The sequence below is a fragment of the Vombatus ursinus genome, unplaced genomic scaffold (genome assembly GCF_900497805.2).
Source record: "Vombatus ursinus unplaced genomic scaffold, bare-nosed wombat genome assembly UNPS02014818.1, whole genome shotgun sequence".
NCBI lineage: Eukaryota > Metazoa > Chordata > Mammalia > Diprotodontia > Vombatidae > Vombatus > Vombatus ursinus.
In genome coordinates this window covers 47353826-47377996 of record NW_020954596.1, presented here as the reverse complement: position 1 = coordinate 47377996, position 24171 = coordinate 47353826, and positions in this window count along the sequence as shown.

The window sequence follows — 24171 nt, the reverse complement described above, 5'->3', positions numbered from 1 at the left end:
CCCTGGCCTTATCACCTACATCATTCACATCTGGACTGAGCCCTGGCTAGCATCACTCTATTGTTTATTTCATTGCTGCTCTGCTTTAAAGGGTTCTCTAAAAAGAGGAGTTGGGGGGAGAGTGTGACTTTTTAAAAGAGGATTTAGTGCTTAGGGAAAAGGTTAAGATTAATAGCTGCGACTAAGGCAGCAGCCCAGGAAAGAGAGGTGCAGGGAGTTATATCCAGCCCTAGTGGCTTCCTCCAAGCCTTGTCTGCCCTCCTCCCCACTTCTTACTCATGACTTCCTGTACGCCCTTAATATTAGCTGCAGGTGGTTTGCTTTGGGCTCTTCCTTGCTTCTGGAAGAAGGGATATTTATCAAAGAGCCTCAACAGCTCTTACATAATATTATTCCCCACCATGTTCCACCCAGTTGTACATTAAATGTTGTTGGTAAGTCGTTTAGTCATGTTTGACTCCTTATGACCCCATTTATGGGGTTTTCTTGGCAAAGATACTGAAGTGGTTTGCCATTTCCTTCTCTAGGGTCCCCATTTTACAGTTGAGGAAACTGAGGCAAACAGAGGTTAAATGACTTGCCCAAGGTTACACAGCTAGTAAGTGTCTGAGGCTAGATTTGAACTCAGGTTCTCTTGACTCCAGACTCTGCTACACCACCTAGCTGCCTTGCACATTAAATATTCATCGATTATTGATCTCTAAAGAAGGCCCATGACTTCTCCACTTGTCCCTTACCCCTTCAACAATGCTCAGGGTGTGAAAATGGAAATGTCCTGCTCCTTGCCATTTTTTGAAGGGCTATGGAGGATCGTATCCAAGGGGGACGGGGAACATAGGTTTAGAACTTGAAGAGACCTTAGAAACCATCAAGGTCTAAACTCTCTCATTTCACAGATAAAGGATCTGATGCACGGAGTGGTTAAGTAACTTGCCCACAGTCACAGTTTCTTTAGTGGGATCTGAACCCAGGTCCTCCTAACTCCAAGTCCAACACTGTCTCCTTTACCATGTTGCATAGGAAATTAGGACCCAATATGAAGGGACTTTCTCATTCTGTTATAGACAAGGGTAAATTAACTCAATCATTATCCAATATCAAATGAATAATTTCAATCACATCTTATTTGATGAGTCAACTATAATTTTTTTTAAATTTTCTCATCGTCCTTCAAAAGTTGGGAAACACCCGTGTTATCTTAGATTGGCTGTGAAAGGCCAAATCCATGCATCCCAGCACTTAGCACAATGTCTGGCACATAGTTAAGTGCTTAATAGATGTTGATTGATTGATTTAGACTTCAGAGTTCATTTATTCTAATCCTTTTGTTGTAGAGATAAGAAATCTGAGACCCAGACTAGGGCAGTGACTTGACCAAGGACACACAGATAGCATGTAGTAGATCCGGGGTTAGACCCCAGGTCATCTGACTCATTCTTTCTATGATGCCACATCATCTCCTTCCCTTCTCCGCCAGTCCTATCTTGAAACACAGTCTGTATCATTGGAGAAACTAATATTTAGTCCCTGCCCTTGCAGTCAGAACTCTTTGCCCTCTACCTACCTGGGCTTCTGCATTTAGCAGCAGAGTTGTAACTAGGAATTCTTGCACCTGGGGGCAACTTCAGCTGGGGGGGAGTGGGAAAGCGGGGTTTACAGTGGCAGCACAAAGAACAGTCTGACTATGAGTGTAACATACCGGAAAGGGAGATGACCCATCCCCTAAAGGGTCCAACTAGTGCCCTAGGAAAGAAGAGGCATTGGAGGATTCACCCCTGGGAGTGGAGGCCCGGGGACAATAGTCCTACAAGGTAATGTAGGCCAGCAGAGCACCACAAGTCAAGGTATGAGGGACCACCATCCTTGCAGGGAAGAATTTCTCTCATACACACACACACACACACACACACACACACACACACACACACATCATTGCCCTGTACCAAAGCCCTGGTCACATAATGTTAGTTATAACTGTTCATCTGGGACCCAAATCTATATACTTTCCTTTTTTAGAGAGCACAGCATAGACCTATCAAATGATTAATAAATTTCCATCAGGAGGTCAGTTTTGATCCATGCTGAATAATCACACCTGCCCCAAGGTTATTAGCGATGGAAGCTGTCCGGTCCTGATTCTACCATTAACTCACTTTATTGCCTTAGGTAATTCACTTAGCCTTGCTGGCATCCAGTTTCTCATCCGTAGAACCAGGGGGTTGGATTGGGACGATGCCTGGTAAGGGTTAAATAAAAGCCTGAAGATTTCACTCCCAAGTGTTCAGATCTATCAAATTGTTGCGTCTCACCACGCCTCCCACAGTGACTAGGGCCTGAGCTCAGAAGCCAGGTGAGCTAAGCCACTTCCAAGCACTCTGCTGACTCCCAGACTTCCTTTGTCTGGGTTTATCTAGGCCTCACAAAAGAGACATCACTAACAGCTATAACTCATGTGTTTCTGTTGAAAGATTTAAGGCTGCAGTCCTGGGCAGGGGCTTAATGATTACAGATGGAGTTTGCTCCCCGACTGCCACTAGCTTTGAAAACCAGGCAGGGGTGTGGAAATTACATAGCAAAAGGCCATAAAATTGGGGCAGAGGGTCCCATTCCCTCCTGTCTGCCAGCACCCCGTATGAAGCCACTGTGGACAGAGCAGGATCAAAATGTCCGGGATAACATTACAGCTATTATATTGGACTGACCATTGACTTTGAAGAGGCATTTTGGTGTAGTGGAGACAGTGTAGGGTTTAAGAGACTTGAATTTGCATTTTGGCACTGACACTTAATGCCAATGTGACCATTGGCAAGTGACATACTTTCTCTGAGCCTTAGTTTCCACATCTGTAAACCAAGAATAATAGTGTTTGCCCTACCTAACCCAGAGAATTGTTAACTCAGAAAACACTTTGTAAGCCTTAAAATGCTATATATGCTTATATGTTATACTATATATATGATATAGTATACTATATATACTTATATATAATATACCTTTATATATCATTTTCCTTTATGTTTATAATTCATATAATCTTGAAGTTGGAAAGACCTTAGAAGCCACCTGGTCTAAGTTCTACCCAATATAGAAAGCCTACCAACAATGTCCCTGATGCATGGTTAGCTGATGTTTGCTCAGATACTTCCCATAATGGAGAACTGCTATTGTGGTAACCTGTGAAATGGTTGGTCAGTTCTATTTGTTAAAGTTCCTCTTTCTGTGAAGTTAAAATCTGCTTCCCTGTCACTTTGACCAGTGGTCCTTGGTTTGCCCAGTAGAACACTACCATCTTCTTCCTCTTTCAGTAACAGTCTGGGCTGACAGATAGGGCTGAGAGTCAGGTGACCTGGATTCTGGTTTGAGATCTATTCCTAAGATCTGTTCTTACTGTGGGTCAAGAAATACCTTTGTGGTGGAGTATTGGAAAGAGCCCAGGTTCAGATCTCAAATCTATTTACAACTGGTCTTGCTGCCCTAAACAAGTCACTTTCCATAGAGACCTCAATTTCCTCATCTATAAAATGAGATAGTTGGATTAGATCATCTCTAAGGCACCTACCCTGCCCAGCTCTAAATAATAATAATGGCTAGCATGTATCTAGTACATTAACATTTGCAAAGTGCTTTACATATGTTAACTTATTTGAGCACCTGTGCTTGTGAGGCAGGTGCTCTTATTAGCCCCATTTTACAGATGAGAAAACTGAGGTAAGGAGAGGTTAAGTGACTTGCTGAGGGGTCGCACAGCTAGTAAGTTTGAAGTAGCATTCAAACTCAGATTCTCTTACTCCCAGTTTTGTGCTCTATCCACTCTACCACCTAAAACCCTATGTTTCAATGTTCAAACTTCCATGTTCTTCCATTTGATTTCCTCATCCACTAAATGGTTGAATTGTATGGTCTTTAAGATTGCCTCAACTCTAATATTCTACAGTTTAAAGATATTAAAATACTCCCCTTCAGTCTTTTCCTTGTTCACATTTGTTGTTGCTCAGTTGTGCCCAACTCTTCATGACCCCATTCAGGGTTTCCTTAGCAAAGATATAGGCATGGTTTGCCACTTTCTTCCCCGGCTCAGTTTTACAGGTGAGGAAACTGAAACAAACAGAATTAAGTGACTTGCCCAGGGTCATACAGCCAGTAAGTGTCTGAGGCCAGATTTGAATTCAGGTCCTTTTGACTCCAGCCCCAGCACCCTACCCACTGCACCACCTAGCCACCTCAGTAGCTTAATAGCGAACTTACATTAATATAAGTTAGGTGGCACAGTGGAGTCTGGGAGTCTCATCTTCCTCAGTTCAATCCTAGCTTCAGATACTTACTAGCTCTGTGACCTTGGGCAAGTCACTTAATCCTGTTTGCCTCAGTTTCCTCATCTGTAAAAAAAAAAGTGAGCTAGAGAAGGAAATGGCAAACTGCTCCAGTATTTCTGCCAAGAAAATCCCAAACGGACTCACAAAGAGCTGGACACAACTGAACAGCAAATAACAACAATAACAACAACTACATTAATATAGCCTGAGATCTTACTAGCTTTAAAAAAACGAAGTCTCCACACCCTGTTGGCTCTTGTTGATCTTGTGGTCACCCAAAATTTACAGGCCTTTTTCACATGAACTTCCTTAAAACCTGATCTCTCTCTTCCTGTACCTAGTTAGATAAAAGAATTAATGTTGGTTTTGTTTTGTCTTGTTTTTTTAACCTAAATGCTAGTCTTTACATTGTATCCCTGAAACTGTAATTTCATCTTGTTAGCTTTAGCCCAATCTTTCCAGTAAATCAAGATTATTGATTGAATCCCGATTACATCTTTCACTGTATTAAATAACCTGCCTAGCTTTGGGGCCTATAGTAATTCGATAAGGATGCCATCTATATCTTCATCTATGTTGCTGATAAAAAAAAAATGTTGAACCAGAAACCAAGCACAGAACCCTGTGGCGTACAACTAGTGACCGCCATCCCTCAAATGTATGTCAATCTGGTACAGTGGAAAGAGCATTTTTTTCAGCAAAGAACCTACGTTTCACATCCCACCTCTGATTCTTATTACTTGCTTGACCTTGGACAAGTAAGTTAAAAATCCTTTCTATTGAGCTGATATTTACCTCTCAGCAACTACTACTCACTGCTCCTGCCTACTGGGTCAAAGCAGGACATAACGTGCCTTCAAATACCAGAAGATGGCCATTAAATCTCCCATAAGCCTTGTCTTCTCTTGTGGAGAATTAACAATCTTTTCGTGCTGTAGTATGAAGTCCCCTCCCTCTCTCATTTGCCCTTCTCGCTATGTGATGGCTTGTCATAGCCTTCCTAAAATGTGGCAGATGCAGCCTAACCAGAACAGAGTCCGGAGATGAAAGTAGTTGTTGTTTGTCCTTCCTTCTAGCGATATTCCAAACTCCCTTGTTCAGTACACCATTCTTCTTAATGGATCCTAATTTTGCATTAACTTTTTTTTCACTTCAATGCATATTAAATTGAGTTTCCAATCCCTTAAACGACTGGGGGGACACCAATTTTATGTGAAATAACTACTTCTCTTCCTCACACACACACACACAGCTTGTATTTCCAGAATACATTTTTTTAACCTAAGTAAAGAACTTGAGTGTTATCCTTATTAAGTTTCAACTGAGCCAGGCCATAGTTATAGCCTGTCTATATTTGGGGAGGGGGTGTTTGGGAGGGTGGGCAGAGAGTAAATCACTATTCTAGTATTCAGTGTTTTAGCTATTCTGCCTAGCTCTTGGGCCTGGCACATAGTAATAAATGCTTGTTGGCTTGACTTGACTCTTGTCATCCATGTATTTGATAAGCAGGAAATCTCTGCCTTTATCCAAATCTTTGATAAAAATATTAAATAGCTGTGTGACCCTGGACAAGTCACTTAAGCCCGATTGCCTTACCCCCCAAAAAATAATTTACCAAAAAAGAAAAGAAAAGGCCCAAGGAGATCCCTGGGACATTCTGCCAGAGATCTACCCCTTAGCTGATATTTTTCATCAATTATAATCATTTTGGGTCTGGTCATTCAATCATTTCTGAATCCTCCTAATTGTACTAGCAACTAATACTAACTTCTCTGTTTTGTCCACCAAAGAATTTTTAAATGGTTTGCTGAAACCCTAGTGTATATGCCATGTCTATAAGATTCCCTTGATTTAACAATCAAGTAACTATCGAAAAAAGAAATAAGGTTGTTTTTATATGACTTTTTTTCCTGATTAATGAACCCATGCTGGCTCAGTCATCACTGCATCCCTTTCTAAATGCTCATGAACTATTCCTCTAATGATAATAGCTGGAATTTATATAGTGCTTTAAGGTTTGCCAAACACTTTAGTACGCTGGTTAGAGCTCTGGGACTGGAGTCAGGAAGACTTGAGTTCAAATCCAGCCCCAGACACTTACTAGCTGTGTGGCCTTAGGGAAGTCACTTAACCCTCCATTTCCTCATCTGTAAAAATGAACTGGAGAAAAAAATGGCAAACCACTCCAGTGTCCTTGCCAAGAAAACCCCAATTGGGGTCACAAAGAGTCAGACAAAACTGAAAACAACTAAACGACAACAAAAGAGGTTGAGTGATATCACAGCTAGGAAGTGTCCGGGCAGGAATCAAACCTAGATTTCTGCTGACTCCAACTCAAGTGTTTTTTTTCTCCAAAGACTCCAAAGTATCTTTGGGGATTTTCTTTAAACCAGACATTCTCAAATAATCATCTCTCTCCCATCTCCACTTCAGAATAGTCCTTTGTCACTAAGAAAAATAATTAAGAAAAACCAGCCATCACAGTAATGGGGTTTAACAGCCTCTGCCAGATCTAACACACATCCCTCATCTCTCCACAGACCAGAGGGAGAAAGGTGAGTTTCATCATCTGTCCTCAGGAAACACTATTGGTCATTGCCTTTGAGGTCAGTTGCTATGCAGTTTTTGTTTACATTACTTACACTAATGTGGTAATTGTGTGCATGATTCCTCGATTCTCACCTCTGCATCAGTTCGTGTAAGTCTTCCCAAATATCTATGCATCCCTCGTATTTACCATTTCTAATGGCACAAATATTCCATTACATTCACACACCACTATCTGTTCTGCCCTTTTTTATTAATAATCACCTACTTTCCCCCCATCTTTTTCTGAGTCTTTTCCATGACACCATAGGAGTATATATCAAGTATTATAATAGGGTGTGAATCAACACTTTTTGGGTAGGATTATTTAACCATTTACAAATCCACATAAGAATATTCATCCATAGAATGGGGTTTCTACCTTACAAGGTTGTTGTAAAGATTAAATTAATGAATGTATAAAAAATGTAAATCCATCAACTAACATGTGGCCTATATTTCTCTATCTCATCTGCAAGGATATCATGAAAAATTTTGCAAAATGCCCTGATGAAATCAAGATACATTATGCCAATGAAGTTTAATTCAGCAATTAATTATTAAGCACATATACACCAGATTCTGTGCTAGATTATGGGGAAACAAAGACAAAACAAAATAGTCCTGCCTCAAGCACTATTGCAGGCCAATACTTGGTCATTTAGGTTCCATATTGGGATGAAATAATAATAATAATAGGTAGCATTTATATGGCACTTACTTTGTGCCAGGAACTGTGCTTAGCGCTTTATAATTATTATCTCATTTGATCTTCACAACAACCCTGGGAGGTAGTTGTTACTATTATCCCCATTTTACCGATGAAGAAACTGAGGCTGACAGAGTTTATGTGATTTGTCCAAGGTCATGAAGTTAGTAAGCATCTGAGGCTAGATTTGAACTCAGGTCTTCCTTATTCCAGGCCTTGCACTCTGTCCACTGCATCACCTAGCAAGCTAACCCTAGACACTTACGTAACATTTAGTAGTTAACAAAAGGAGGTTTAACTTAGCCGTAGGAAGGGAGAAACATTCAGAGCCAGGAAAGAATATTGCATAAGGGCACAGCCTTGATTCAGCTGACAGCATCTCTGTTATCCCAGTGTTGGACATTCAGCTGGTTTGTGGTCAGAAACCTGTTTTTCATGTCCTGTCTGTCTTTTGTACTCAACCAACCATGAAACTAGAGCCAATCACTGGCCAGAGCCTTGGACCTCTGAGTCAACTAAATCTGAAGGACAATGTCAATTTTTTTTTTTTTAAATAACTAGATTAACCTGCAAGGGATCGGGCCTTAGGATTTTGCTCCCACCCCAGCATGCTACAGCTTTTTGCTAATCTCCAGTCTAGTAGCCCAGTGAGACACTTGGTAAATGGTGAAACACAATACAATGCAAAGTATTACAAACATCATTATTATTTATAAAGGAAATGAGATTAGTTTGGCATGAGTTGTTCCAAGTGAACACATGCTGGGTTATAGAGCACTGCTTTCTTGTCTAAGTGATCAAAAAACTTATTAACTCATGTCATATTTTTATGGGAAAGCTTACCAATGTAGACCTTCAGTAATCTACCACTTTCTCTTTTTAAAAATCTGGGCATTTGTCCTTCTTCTGGCTTTTGGCAATACTCACATTCTAAATAATGTCTCAGATATTAATCATAGTGGTTCCAAAATTATATCTGTGTGTTCTTTTGGCATCTTAAAAAGCCTGAGCCGAGAGTCTTAAAATTCTTTAAAGCAGTTAGGTGTCATCTGCAAATCTTATCTCCTGTCTTGGCCTTTAGTTCTTACAAGATGTTTCTTGATGTCTTTCTAGTTTGAAGCTAATTCTCCTTTAGGAATGAGCTGAGAGCAAACCTGGATGGAAGGAATTCTTCTTCCTCTTTATCACCATTAAATTGACATCATCTTCCTATGTCAGTGGATCTGTGTCTTCCTGGTCTAGCCTTTTATTGTTTAGCCTGCTAAAATGTAAGATACTTGAAGGCTGGTGATGTTTCTTTTTTTTCTTTCTTTCTTTTTATGTCCCCAGTATTTAGCAGAGTGCATGATACACAGTAGACACTTAATAAATACCTCTTGATTGGTTATTTCATTAGATACCATTGAAATATCTTTTTTATCATTATATTTAGTATTTTTCACAAGTTCATTCTGAGCTTTAACCATCTTGATATTTTTTTTAAATGTAACATCCCTCTGTATTTATCTTTCATTGTGTGATCCATTTGTCCATGTTTTATACACAACCTTTAAAAATCTGAACCAGAGAGCTAGCTCCCTAGGTACACATTCATTTCTTTAGTTGCCTCTACAATCTCTCTTTATCAATAGGATTACTTGCAACTATACAGCCAAATTTTCATTTTTTAGCGCCTCCCTTTCCTTTTGAACCATCTTCCATTTTAGGGTCATTGTCTATTGGACCATACTTATACCTTCTCTTAGTTTTAAAAAACCTTCTTTCCAAAAATCTAGTCCACCTATTAAACTATGCCTAGCATTCTTTCTCTTTGGTATTTATGAAGTCCTAACTGTTTGGTAATGTGGAAATCATGAGAAATTTCAGGAAATTCCCAAGGTTCCTATCATTTCCATATCACCAGTGAACCTACAGTAATTCCTTTAATTGCATCCTCTGCTCTCTGAGGGATGTAACTGTTACAAAGGGAATTAAGATTTTCTGCTCTTAGTGGAGGAATGAGACTTGGAATAGATACCCAGCTAAATGCAGCCACCTAGATTAGGCCACTTTACCCAGAAAAATAAAGGGGGCCACGTAGGCAGAGACAACTGTTGCTGTTTGTCCTTTGTTTTCGAAGAGAACCAATGACATCAGAGGGTGATGTCTTGACTCACTTGTGAATTGGATTTAAATGAGGCAGAGTTGCACAAGATGGTCAACCTCACTCTCTCTTCCAGAGTCATTGAAGTCCAGTGGCAAGACAAAAGTCAGGATGACTGGCAATGTCCCAGAACTCAGCAGATGACCTTGTGTCTTTGATGTCTGCCCTAACTCTAAGCACTCCACAAAGCCTACTTCAGTCACCTTCATGGCCGTTGGAACAAATTATTCTTATCTGCCCATCCTGCCTGGGGAAGTCTTCAAATGCTTGGGGTAGCCATCCACCTAACTCACTGATGGATTTGAGGCCTGTTGGTTACTCTCAACCTGGCACAGCCCAGGTTGTATGGGGTGTTCAAGGAGGACTAACACTTCCAGTGTGAGTGCTTGCTGAGCCCTTTTCAGGATTGTTCATCCACCTTTGGCGTCCACCTGTCACCCAACCCTCACGTGGGTTTCCACAAAGCTGTAGCATGCACGGTGACCCCACCCCAGTAAAACCTTCTGGGCAGAAAAGCTAAACCAGATAGAGACAACTAGAGACTGCTGAATATATCCATGAGTCACAGCTCCTGATTCCAAAGGAAATCCATCAGCCCCTGGGCCTATTCTTATATGACCTTCTCCAGATTGGTGCATTTGTAAGAGGCTCCAGATCCCTCTCTCTAAGTATGAAAACACATAACCCCTACTCAGAATCTATGAGTCAGTTATTAGTTGGGTTATGTCTGGACAGACCATTTTCTAGAAGGGAGAAGTTATATGGAAGCTTCATTTCCCCAGTCCAGAAATAAGAAAGAAGAATCAGCATTTGACAATGAAGCAGATGAGTGAGTACATGTCTTCTTGTACCTTCCCTTGATAAGCAAGGCTGTCCATACAGTAAATTACTCAATGAACCCTGCAGTCAGATCAATTTAGGCTGAGATTTTTATCTATGCTCCCAAAATCCTAAACCTATTTTTGTCATTATATTATAGCTTGCCTCTGCTCCAATCAATCAAGAAACATTTATTAAGCACCTACTGTGTACCAAGCACTGAGGAGGGCACTGGAAATACAAACACAATGAATGAAACAATCCCTGCTCGTACCTGTTTATAACTTGTACCTTAACAGCCTTCCACAACAATATCACTTTTTCCTCTTCTTTTATTCTCACACAAATGTTCTCCAGCCTGCTACTACTTGTTGGTTTGTATATTTCCATCTAAGTGCTTCTTCTGAAAATAGTATACTCTTCCATGGACATTTTCTCCTTATGAGATCTATCTCATCAAGTCAGCTAGGTGGCCCAGTAGATAAAGTGCTGTTCCTGGGACCTGAGTTCAAATCTTGCCTCATATACTTACTAGAAATGTGATACTGGGAATATCACTTAACTTCTTTCAGATTTGGTTTTCTCATCTATAAAATGAGAATAATAACAGCATCCCTCTCACAAGGTGATGATCAAAAAAAAAACCATATATATGTAAAGTACTTCACAAACATTAAAGTTTTATATAAATACTCATTGTTATTATTATAATGTCTCAGTGGTAACCAGAAGATGATATGTACCTCCTCCTGTAAAATCTCAAGTTCATTTGGTATTTTATTTATATTTTGTTCACTATCATAAGAAGCATTTTTCCCAACTCTTCTACTTCTTTTCTTTTTTTTTAAGAATTTCTAGGAACCTTCTTATGATGGGATCTTCTCTTCATGTCACCTCCATCATCCTCCATAATATCATTGAAGATGACCTAATAGATATACTGATAATCTCACTGATAATAACAATAATTCTCCCAAGAGTGTTATAGATGAGTGCCATCACTATGGACTGGAGATGTCTCCTAAGAGGCAAGGAAAGCTGAGAATAACTTGCTACAAAGAAAAAATAAACTCAACTTAACAAACAAGAACTTATAAAAATAAATTATTAAATCAATGTGGCACGGACCCAGCTAGATTAAGGAAAAAAATACAGGGTTTTTTTTGGCAATTATTTTACAGTGCTAAAGTCCTGCTGGCTGGCAGTTATTTCGACCCCCTCAAATTATCTTCCATTTATTTATTTGTGTATGTATTTTGTCCTTGCTAGATAAAGAGTCATCTTCGAAAGCAGAAAGACCTGGGTTCCAAGTCCTGCCTCTGACACACACTGACTGTATGGCCCTGGCTAAGTCACTTAACCATTCAGTGCTCTGGGCATCTAAGACTATAAATTTCAGAGAAAATGCCAAACTGCCCAGGCAGGAGGAGTTTCCTCACCTGGGAGTTCCTCATACCAATGAAATAACAGTGCTTAACATAGTGCCTGACACATAGTAGTTGCTTAATAAATTGTTGACTTGCTGACTGTCCTTAAATCCCCTCAATAGCTTACAATCTTCTTGAGAATCAGGAATAATTTTTTTGTTTTGTTTTGTCTTTGTATCCCTTGGATGTAATAACATGCATTGCACATAGTAGGTAGTTGTTAAATTGTGTTGAATTCATATTTAGACTATCCTATTAGGCTCTTAAAACTCTTTGAAAAGTTAGTTTTTGAATCTTTAATATGAAAAAGCTGACAAAATTCTAGGCCTTGGTTAACATACACAAAAATCTTTGAGGCAGTTAAAGTCACTGATCATTAATTCAGCAGACAGCTCTTACGGCATGTGTGTGTGTGTGTGTGTGTGTGTGTGTGTGTGTGTGTGTGTGTAGGAACTCTTCCCAGTAAAATTATATTCTTTTAGTTTCCTAAACAACATATGTTTGAATTGCACACAAGAGAGTGGGAGGTATGGGAGAAGGAATTTTTTCTTACCCCCCTCAGAGTTTGGCTCCTCAGATGGAGGCAGCATAAATTTGCTTGACTTACTCCAAGGAGACAATCAAGTCTGTCCATCAGCCATTCTCTTTAAAAAAAAAAAAATTATCCAAAAGGTAATTGTTGTGAGTTTTCTCCAACTTCTTTCTCTGAATATATTTAAATTTTCTCCATGTTTGCTTTAGAATGAAAACTCTATGTCTTCTAGGAATAGGGCAAGTTTGTTTATTCCCCAACATGAATCCAGTTATTCTGGTCCTTCTTACTTCAGTCATTCCTCCCTTTGGGCCTGGCTTAGGCTCACCCTACCCCCCTTCTGGGGATAACCACCTCCTTCTTTTTTGCCTATCTCATGTTACCCATCCTTCCAAGCCTACTTCAAGTCACTTGCTCCATGACTACTTCATTCTCCAGGGATCTTTGCTTTCTTTGAACTCCTTTGATATTTAATGTGGGAACCACATAATTTAATACTTAAAGATAAAGATAAAGATAAATTATCTCTCATTGTTCTCCAGTTTAATATTTTTTTATCAATAGCTTGGATAAAGCTATAGATGGCTTGTTTATCAGATTGGCGGATGACCCAAATCTAGAGTATATAATTAACACCCTGAATGGCGGGCAGAATCCAGAAAGATCTTGACAGGTTAGAACAATGAGCCAAATCTAATCAGAGGAAATTTAATAGGGATAAATATCTTACCCTTGGGTTCAAAAAATACATTTCAAAAGTGCAAAATAGGGGAGGCATGATTTCTAGTTCAAATGGAAAGAGCTAGGAATTTTCATGGACAGCAGACTCCCTAGGAGTTAACATGAGTGTGATATGGTACCCAAGAAAACTGATGTGTTTTTGGGCTATATTGGAAGAGGTAGAGTGTCCAGGACTAGGGAGGGGTTAGCCCTTTTGTACAATAAATCAGACAACACATGGAATACTATTCTTGGTTCTGGGTAACGCAGTTTTAAGGAGGAGGTTGATAAACACATGTGGGGAGGGTAGCCAAGATGGTAAAGGACCTCTAGTCTATGTCGTACGAGGATCAATGGAAGTAACTGGGGATGTTTAGCTAGGAGAAGAAGAGATTCGGGGGATATACTAACTATCTTGAAGTACACAAAAAACTTTTCTATGAAAGATGGATTCCAATCTGCCTAGTCCCAGGAGGCAGCACTAGTAGCAAAGAGTAGAATTTGCAAAGAGCCAGGTTTAGGCAGAACGCACCTTCTTAAAACTTGTTGTAAGAGGAGCAAGCTCTTTTCAATGCTTCCTCACATGGTGCCTTTAAAAAAACCACCTGATTAATGCATTTATCTTGTACTCCAATTATCTCTGTGTGTATTATATCAAATAAAGACTGGATGGCCACTAGGTATGGTGGATAAGAAATTGGACTGGATGTCTCTGATGGTCCAGAGAGAATTTGAAACAAGTCCTCTGACTCCAAAGCCAGAGGTCATTGCACTGGTTTCAAACATGAAGTTAGGTGAATACTGTAATCACTAATAGAAATACTGATGTTAGAATTAGGAATGGGCTTAGGAAAAGCATAATGAACTCAGTCTGGGACATATTAAGTTTCATATGGGATATCTAGGTGGAAATGTCATTCAGGCAATTGAGTACATGGGTCAAGTGTCCAGAAAAAAAAAAGGATCTGTAGTGGATATAAAGACTTGGGAGCCATCCCCTTAGGGGAAGGGAGTAGCTGAAACTGTGGAAGTGGATACAATTGCCAAGGTGGCAGTTTGGCCTCTCTTATTGAACTGCATTTTGATGGCAATATAGTGAGCAAAATGTCTCTCTTTTTTAATGTTTTCAATTAGTATGATTATGTATATACATGGGTTGAAACTTTAGAACTTTTGTGCTTCTCATGTCTCTTACATAAAACTAAAAAGCTGGTGAAAATGCTCCATCTTAAGTGATCATTCCTTCCACAGTCATATCTGGCTGGTTTCATACGACATACTCAAAAACCTATGGAAAAACAAGCAGGATTCCTCACAAATGCAATGCGTTGTTCTGGCTTGAAAGACTTGAGCTTGGTAGAGGAATGGAATCCTCTAAATGAGGAAAAAATCGGGTAAATCGAGAGGGACAAGGCAGGAAGTAAAAGCAAACAGCATCCGAGCATCAAGCACTCTCCATATTCCAGTGATGCAAGTGATGCTTGTTCCAAGCAAACCTGCCCTAGAGTGGATGCCTGCTGCCACCCTTTTGCCTGGAGAGAGAAGGAGCTACACTTCATTATCTAGAAATGGAATAATTGTATGTGTGCCTCTGTGTGTGTGTGTGTGTGTGTGTGTGAGACTCAATAGCCTTCATTGCCCACAATCACGTAGATAGAAATGACTTTAAGGTAGTAATAAAAGATCATGGAACACCTAGAATTTCTACAGCCTAGTGATAGCTTTTCACCTGGCATCAGTCAATCCCAGTGGATAAGGCATTATTCTCAAATTCCTCAAATTATTTTCAAATTCTTAAATTTGTATTTTCTGAGAAGAAAATTTTTAAAAAACGGGTTACTATATCATCCAAATGCCCAAAGATCACTGAAACTTTTTGGGGGGTTGTTTGGCTATATTTCAGAGGAGTATTTGTCTAAGAACCTTAATATCAGAATTGTTGATTAAAATGAGTCATAAAAAGGACATTTTTTCTTCCATTTTCTCTTCCTACTAAGCTTCATGGTATGTTTTTGTGTGCAAGTGCTTGTGTTTTATGTGCATAGGCATTTATTTGTATGTGTGTGTGTATGTAAGAGAGAGAGAAAGAAGGAGGAGGAAGGGGAGGAGAGAGAGAGGATAAATATTATAAAGATGAAGGATGATTTGTTACTAAAGACTGTCATTTTTAGCTTAACTATTATTAGTAAGTCTCTGGAAGCTAAATTTCTCTTTTTTTTTTTAAATAAAAAGAGGGTTATCATTTCCAAATAATTTGATTAACTTGCTGAAACTGATATTAGGATCAACGTAAGGGCACATATATTTATAGCAAAATGTAATTGGCAGAGAAAATAACTACAGAATTATGGATGGCACAGTTAGCCAAAGCATTGCCACTTTCATACCTCTCTCAATCTACTGAAGTGGATTCAGTCCATGATTAGTGGTTTTCACAACATGTTTCAAAGCATGATGCATGGCAGCATGGATGAGAAGGCGTGATTTCACATGCACGGTTAATAATCGCAGATGTCAGATGATATTTCAGGATCTCAAATGGTGATTGCTGTTATCACATCACTACCCATATGTAAAAGGGGAATTAGGAGTTCTTTGGCTTATATGAAGATCATGCTACTTTGAGGACATGCCAGTTAGAGCGCTTGCTTCTTTGTTGACAGTCAACTCATATTTTTAAGTACTGTATTCTCCTATACATGGAGTGAAATTCAACTAGTTCTTAAGTAGTTTGTATTGCTTTTCTAAATCTATGTGCGTTTATTTTTTTTTTTAACAAGAGAATAAAGACAATGCCTAATTATCCTTGGTAATGGGGGACAGGGAGACATAGCAGAGATCCCTTGAATTCCTAGATAATCCCCAAACTTCACGTTAACCAATGTCTTCAACATACTCTCACTTCAAACTTCTAAATGGAATTTTTATCGAGAAGTCAAAGTCAATAAATTCTGCTTTTGTTTTTTAATCTCCTTGCCTTGGCCATCATAGAAAGGTGGGGTTGAGAAGGAAGGAAAGCAAGAATTCTAGGTGATGTACCAACTAATTGATCAACCTTTGATTACTTAAAGTTGGTTCTGCCTATACAACATTTGCCTACCTTAAGAAGACCTGTGAGGAAAAATACTTAGTCCTTCTGAGATCTGTGCCGTAACAATGCCATTTCTGAGTCAAACAAAAATTAGCCAACAGTGTTTTCCATATAGTAACATTAGCATGTTCAAAAGTCTTTTGTTATACAGTTGTTTATAGATGTTGTACTTGTCTTTGGCCTTTCAATATTTTGGCATGTTGACTATTTTTCATGTTACTCATGTTTCTAATGAAAGTTATCTCTCCATATATTCACAGAGGTGAGACATCTATTTTTCTTCTCTTCCTTCCTCTCTCCCTTTTCTAAAATTCTGGCCTTCCCCTTCTTGTTCTCTGCATTAAAAAGGTGATGAGTTCTATTTACCTCATTCAAAATTTTAAAATGAGATATTGTATAATGTCAATATTGTGATTCTAACCCCCCCAAAATGCTTTTTTTAGATTTATCTTTGCTTTTGATGAAAAATTGAAGATTGTAATTCAAAACTAGTATAAATAATGGCAAGTTATTTCATATGATATAGGGATAAGCTATGTGATTTTCTGCTGCAACAGAATTTATACTAAATCTAATAAAAACTGAAAATTTTCAGTGTAAAAAAAAAGGGGGGAGTCCCTTCTCCCATTATAGGTATGGAAACCAGGGAAGGAATGCACTATGTATGAATTTTCTAAGAGCAAGGAATCTACCAGAGAGAGCTAAAGAATTTCCAGGGGAGGGGGCAGTTAGGTAGGGCAGTGGATAGAGCACCAGCCCCGGAGTCAGGGGGACCTGAGTTCAAATCCAGCCTCAGACACTTGACACTTACAAGCTGTGACCCTGGGCAAGTCACTTAACCCCATTGACTAGCCAAAAAATAAAAATAAAAAAAAAGAATTTCCAGGGGGAAAAGAGAGCAGGGAGACAAGAAACATAAAGGTATGCTCAGCTAAGGTCCAACAAGGAGAAAAGCAGGTGTTCCCGAAGGAGTGCTAGAATCCTCCCCACTTCCCCCCACACACATGCACACAGAGTGTAGAGGCAAAGACCAAGAAACAGGATTCCTGTTGGTCTAACTAGACACAGGAGAAGAAGGAACTCTGGGAATACTTCAACACCTTCATGAGTGACATGAGTAGACAGCAGTGGAAGAGTTCAGAGAGATTTTTGGTAGGAAAAGCCTAGATAGATAATCTCACATTAGGCTGAGTAGCAGCAAGATATAGAACAACATCTACTGGGAGTTGAGGGCACCTTCTGATAGAGTGGATTGTAGATGGGATACAAGAGCCATAAACAAAGACCCCGGGAGCCTTCAAAAGAAGCATGTGCTGTGGTGGAGCCATATCAAAGGATTGTAGTAGACACTCTACACATTGTAGGCTGTGAGTGACTGAGACCAGAGAGGGAAGATACATCAGTGACAGGTTATTTTCTCGCTACTTTAAGCTTATCTGAATCCTTTGCTCTATAGATGGATCTGTTCATTCTTAGAGCCTTGCGAATCTATGTGTTTGCAGGGAACATAAATTCAGAGCTCGAAGGAATCTCTAAGATTACTCTAATCTAATCCTCTCATTTTACAGACGAAGAAAATGAGGCCAAGGAAAGTTAAGTGACATGTCCAAAGTCACACAGGTAATAAGCATCAAAGGCAAAGAGTTGGTGATTAACACTCTAGAAGATATTAGACAGGAAGTCCCCAAATTATCTGGGTGGAGGCAAGAGTTTAAGAATTGAGAAGTCCTCCATAGCTTACCTGGGTCCTTCCTGTCAGGGGGAGGCCTCAGACATGAGTTAGACAGTTATAGATTAATAATACCTGATCTCCAAGTGCTTTTAGACCCAATAACCAATGTATCTATCACAACTTTCTTTGTGCTCACTCACCTGATCACATATCGGAGACTCTTCCCTTTATAGCTTGGCTAACATCCTACTAGCACCATTAAATACTTACGTTAAACCCTATGTCCACAACAGTCCCTACAGGTTGGCTCTGCATCGGTAATACCGAAGACCTAACAGCCATCAGGATAGGTAGCTAGCAACTATCATTTATGTTATCTGGGAAATCTTCATTATCACCTTCCATCCTCTTTCCAGACTTATCCCTCTTCTAGTCCTTGCAACTATTATACTTTGTGGTAACTTAATTTGCTTTTGTTGTAAAAATCATTGTTACTATCAAGAGCATTTTCACTGTAAATGGGTTATCTAAAACTTGTTTCTTCTTTCTATGAAAAATCTAAAGTCAACAGGTTTTTACTGTTGCATGTTGCATTTTGATTATCTTTTCCTCTTTATCTTGTCCTTTCTACTGTTGTTTTGCCTCCTAGTGGATATAATCAGCAAATATTTAGCGTCTGCTCTGTTTAAAGACAGCTCTGTGGGAGACGCAGATTGACTAATATGTCAACACAATGGTTGCCCTCGAGGAGCTTACTATATGACAAAAATATAATGTGCATGTGCAGTAAGAAAGATGCAGCAGTCATGTGGGGGAGGGACAGATTGCATCTGGATCCTGGGGATCATGAAAGTTGACCGGGCTTTGAAGGAGGGGTAAAAATTAGACAAGCAGAGTTTTAAAGATGAGAATGTGGTAAGAAGACATTCCAGGAAAAAGAAACAGCAGGACCAAAGAGGGGTGACTTGGGGATATTTTCAGGAAACTGTAAACTGTTTAGTTTGGCTAGAGCTATTCAATTCAATTCAACAGATTTCTATCAAGCATCTACTCTGTGCAAGGCATTATGCTACCTCTGACCTGAAGGAGCTTACAACATGTATATAAAGAAGTGTCTGGCACAAGAGGGGAGTGGTGGAAGATAAAGTTAAAAAGATAAGTTGGGGTCAAATAATGGAGGACCTTGAACTTGGAGCAAAGAAATTTAGACTTTATTCAGGAAGTAATGGAAAATTGTGGAAGGTATTGGAGCAGAAGAATAAACCTATGAGGATTGTCTGTATATCAGGAAGATTAATCTGGTAGTAGTGGGTCGGATGGATTGGAGAGGAGCACTAAAAGCAGGAAGATCAGTTGTAATAGTGCAGGTGAGAGGTAACAAGGGTCTGAACTGGGATGGTGACTGTCTGAATGGAAAGAAGATTCTGGGGACGAAAAAATGGGTGTGCAGAAGTTATGAAATTGGATAGGTTTTGAATAATTTCCCCCCGAATCAGCTAGATGTTTTCTACCCTGAACTTCACTGAATTTGACTTCTTTACCTAGCTCTTACCTTTTCATCCCACCAGCATTCTCCACCGGCAACTCCTTCATTACGTTCTCTCTACCAAGGTTTGCAACACCTTGTAATTTGGTCATCTAGGCTAATTTCTTGAAGGTGTTTATTTCTTATAGGTCATTAATAAAGATAAAATAGGGCAACACCTAACCCTGCCTTCTTGGGCACCACCCAGTACTTACTCCTCCCGCCATTAGCTTCATTACCATGTTTCATGACTCTTAAGTGTTGCCTATACTTTACTCCCTGTAACTTAAGGAACTAGAATTGTAGTGACACTTATTCTCAGTGACTTCCAGAATCATTATTTGCAACTTCGAAGGCTCCCTCTTCACATACAAATATCCCCAAGATCCTTGAATGCCCCCCCATACATCTAAACTTCTTGAAGTGTGACTATAGATTATAGAGCTGGCAGATACCTTGAAATATTGTCCAGTCCAATTCCTTGTACTTCAGGTAGGGCCACATCTAAGTCATCTCCTAAGAAAGGACATCAACCCCATCTCTTAACAATCTTCAGAAAGAGAATAGCCATCTCTTTGCTCATCTTCCTGGACACTTAAGTTCTTGTGTACTACAAAGATGAAATCCTTTCAAACTCTTTAACAGGCTGTATTTCATAAGTTCTAGTGTCTTCCAAACCCTCATTTCAGTACAATAAACATTTATTCACATGTAATCGTCTTCATTTAGAACGTATCTCAATGAAATAATAAATATATCTTTGGATGTAATTTTAATATATATTCATTAATACATATTCATTCATATAATGTACAGGATATATCTAGATCTTGAGAGAGAAAAGCATGAATGAGAATGACACATCCAGCAAGGAACTTAGTGTGTGTGTGTATCTATGTGTATGGACACACTTACATATATATGTGTATGTGTATGTATGTATGTATGTATATGTGTGTGCATCTATATAGACAGACATATATATTATATATACACATTCTATTAAAGCTTAAAGCTGAACTAAGTGTGACACTATATGCACATGAATATTATGTGCATATAATATACATCCACATATATAATATATGCACATATATATATGGGTGTGTGCATGTGTGTGTGTGTGTGTGTGTGTGTGTATAATTGAGTATTAGAAATGATATAAATTTAAATTTGGGGTTCCCCAATTCCAGAAAAGGCCCTTTTGCTCTTTTAAAACTGCAAAATACACATTCTTTGTCTGAGAAAATGTCTTTTCTGTTGCATCTCCTCTTGAAATGCAAGAGCTGGCTGGCTAAGATGCATATGCATTGAGAGAAGATAGTAAACTCAAAGTTATCTTCTCCCTCTTTCCTCAACAACAGTGAATTTAGTGCTTATCAAATGCAAAATTCAAATTCAGTAAGCATTTATGACATTTCCACTTGTGACTTTGAAGGTTCTGGGCACTACATGGCACTCCCTATGAGGAACCTACCTTATAGATAGACAGCCCAAGATACCGATTACTTTTTGGATCTTGGTTAGTTTCATAAGCAAAATGGATAATCAGACTATTCTCATAATTCTCACCTCTATGTGCCCTCCCCTCCAACTAAATCTGCAACATTATTTCATAATATTTCCTAGTCCTACATTATCTGTTCCTCTGAGGCAGCTAAGTGGGGCTGTACGGACAAAGCACTGACCTACAAACGGGAAGATTTATGTTCAAATCTGACCTCAGACACTTACTAGCCATGTGACCCTGAGCAAGTCACTTAACCTCTGCTACAGTTTCCTTATCTGTAAAATGGATAATTAGAACACCTATTTACCAGGATATCGAGGGGATAAATTGAGATGATAAAGTGCTTTGGAAACCTTGAAGCTCTCTATAAATGCTGGGTATTGTTATTATTGGTCAAACTCACCTGTAAGCAGTTCTCCACACATCTGTTTCATCCTCTACCTTCATGACTGCCTATGTGGTACCATATGCCTAGAATGCAGTCCTTCCTTAGCTCTGCCTCCAAATACATTTTCCTTCAAAGCACAACTCAGTGGTTGCTCATTCCCTCATAAATTACTCTGTATATCTTCGTAAATATTTTGTATTTATTTGTGTATTTTTTAGCCCTGAAGTAAGCTCCATGAGGGTAGGGGTACTTTTCCTTTGTCTTTATACCCCCAGGACCTCATATAAAACCTCAAACACAATGTCATTTAACAATGCTTATCAAATTAAACTGAATTGATTTCTGTTTGAAATACTTTTGACTGAATTCTAAACAAAGATTACTATTACCCAGCCATCCAACCCAATCCAAACTAGGTTCCTAATACTCCATTGTTTTAATGGGATTCCAGGACCCCTAACCTCTAGACCGCATCATATTGAATTGAATTTTTTCTCAGGACCAATTTAGACCCTAGGTCACCATATACTTGGATTCCTACAGGTTCCAATATCACATCCTTACAGTATCCCTTTCACCTGATTCTCACTCTGTTTCTATTGTCTCTATTTAGTACCATTTAGTACTCTATTCTATTGTCTCACTGTTTCTATTGTCTCTATTTAGTACCATTTAGTACCATTTAGTACTATTTAGAGAACTTCATAAATAAACATGGGGGCCTTAATAGAGTTGTCACTAAGGTTCATATCATATTTTTAAAAAATTGTTTTAACATGGAATAGGAGGAAAAAAGAAAATATTATAAAAATAAATTAAAAAAATAAATGAGCCAGAGAAGACAAAAAAAAAATAGATTCACATCATAGAACCACCTTATATAGTTGTAACTATCTTTTGCAACTTTGATAACTAAATCCTGTACATTACATCCAAGATGAACTTGCTAGAAAACTTAACTCTACTATTTTTGAGTGAAATTCTTGTGAAATGTCAAATGAAGAGGATAAATAAGAAAAAGTCACACTAAGTAAATAAAAACTGAATAATCATTTTTGAAGGTGACCTGTTATACTCACTGTCGTCCCAAGACTAACCCTTGTTGCTGTTATTTTATTTGTGCTGAAAACTAAGTTTCACTTAATAGGAGTCCTGGAGTCAGAAAGACCCAAGCTCAAACCTGGCTTCAGATACTTACTGACCATGTGACCTTGGACAAGTCACTTAACCTCTGTCAACTTCAGTTCTCTCAACTGTAAAATGGGGATAATAATAGAAGCTACCTCCCAGGGTTGTTGTGGGGATCAAATGAGCCGTTGGTGGAGATTAACAAGGGGCCTGACACATAGAAGGTGCTTCATAAATGCCTATTTCCTGCTTTCCTTCTATAATTCCGAGGAAGTCTGTAATTTGGTTGATTTCTATGCCTCTTCATCTTGGAGGTGATTCGTCAATATTTAATGATATTCTTTTTATTTTTAATACTGAAGTTCTGGGATATGAAAAGAGGGAAGTGGGTATGTTTCTTTAATGAAACTTACGATAAGTGAAATTTTAGGAAGCAAGAACAAGACCAAGTCTGATTTACTGGCAGAACTGCCTGTCAACTTGGTTAGGTTATTCATTCCCAGTAAGTTTCTGTTAAATGAACATGGGGCTAAAACTCTCAAAGCAGAATGCGAATGAAAACACCCTCATTGACTACAACTATAGAGAACCAGAAGAAAAGAGAGGAAGGGGACAGAGATGTAAATAAAGTGCTCCACATACTCAAACGGATTCATTGATGGAGATCCATCCAAGCCCACCCAAAAGTCTTCCCATTTCTTCATTAAAGGGTACCAGTCTGGAGGCTTTTATCACTTTCGATTGACATGGAAAAGATAACCTTTGGGTGACTTGAGTTCTCCATCTGTCACCCCTTATCTTCACCACATAACCTTCTATAAGGAAACATTTTTCCAAGGACATCTTTTACTCCTGTTCTTCACCATTTCTCATTTGTTATATGTTTTAATGCATTCACACTTACTTATTTTCAGTTCTTCAGACACTGTATTCCAGGTCTTTGAGCCACATGACAGCAAATAAAATTCTATGGCTCTTGTTTTGTTCAAGTTTCAAACCAAGGAGGCATGATGAATTGGAAAGAGCCCTAGTTTTGGAATCAGAGGACCTAGGGTTCTGATCTGCAATTCTACCTATTAACTGTATGTCACTTAATGACTCTAGACCTCATTTTCCTCTTCTATAAAGTGAGGTGGTTGGATTAAATGACCTCTAAGTTTCCTTTCAACTCTGAATTTATACTCCTGGAAAGCTAATTTTTTTTCTTTTTTTGTTGTTCAGTCATTTCAGTCGTGTCTGACTCTTTATGATCCAATCTGGGTTTTCTTGGCAAAGATACTGGAGTGATTTGCCATTTCCTTCTCCAGCTCATTTTACAGATGAAGATACTGAGACTGTCAGGGTTAAGTGACTTGCCTAAGGTCACACAGTTAGTAAGTATCTGAGGCCAGATTTGAAGATGAGCTCTTTTAGCAAACTGTAAATAGTCAAGAATTTATAGTTTTGTGCATGATTTTATTCCTTACTTTGTTGGATTGACTGTTTCATTGATAGTAATTTATTTTATTACAAAATTATATCAAAGAAATTTTGGTTAACCTACTTTCTGTTCTTGCCCCTTTGACCTTCTCCCCTCCCTTCTCCACTCTTTGGCACTTGCTTACCTCC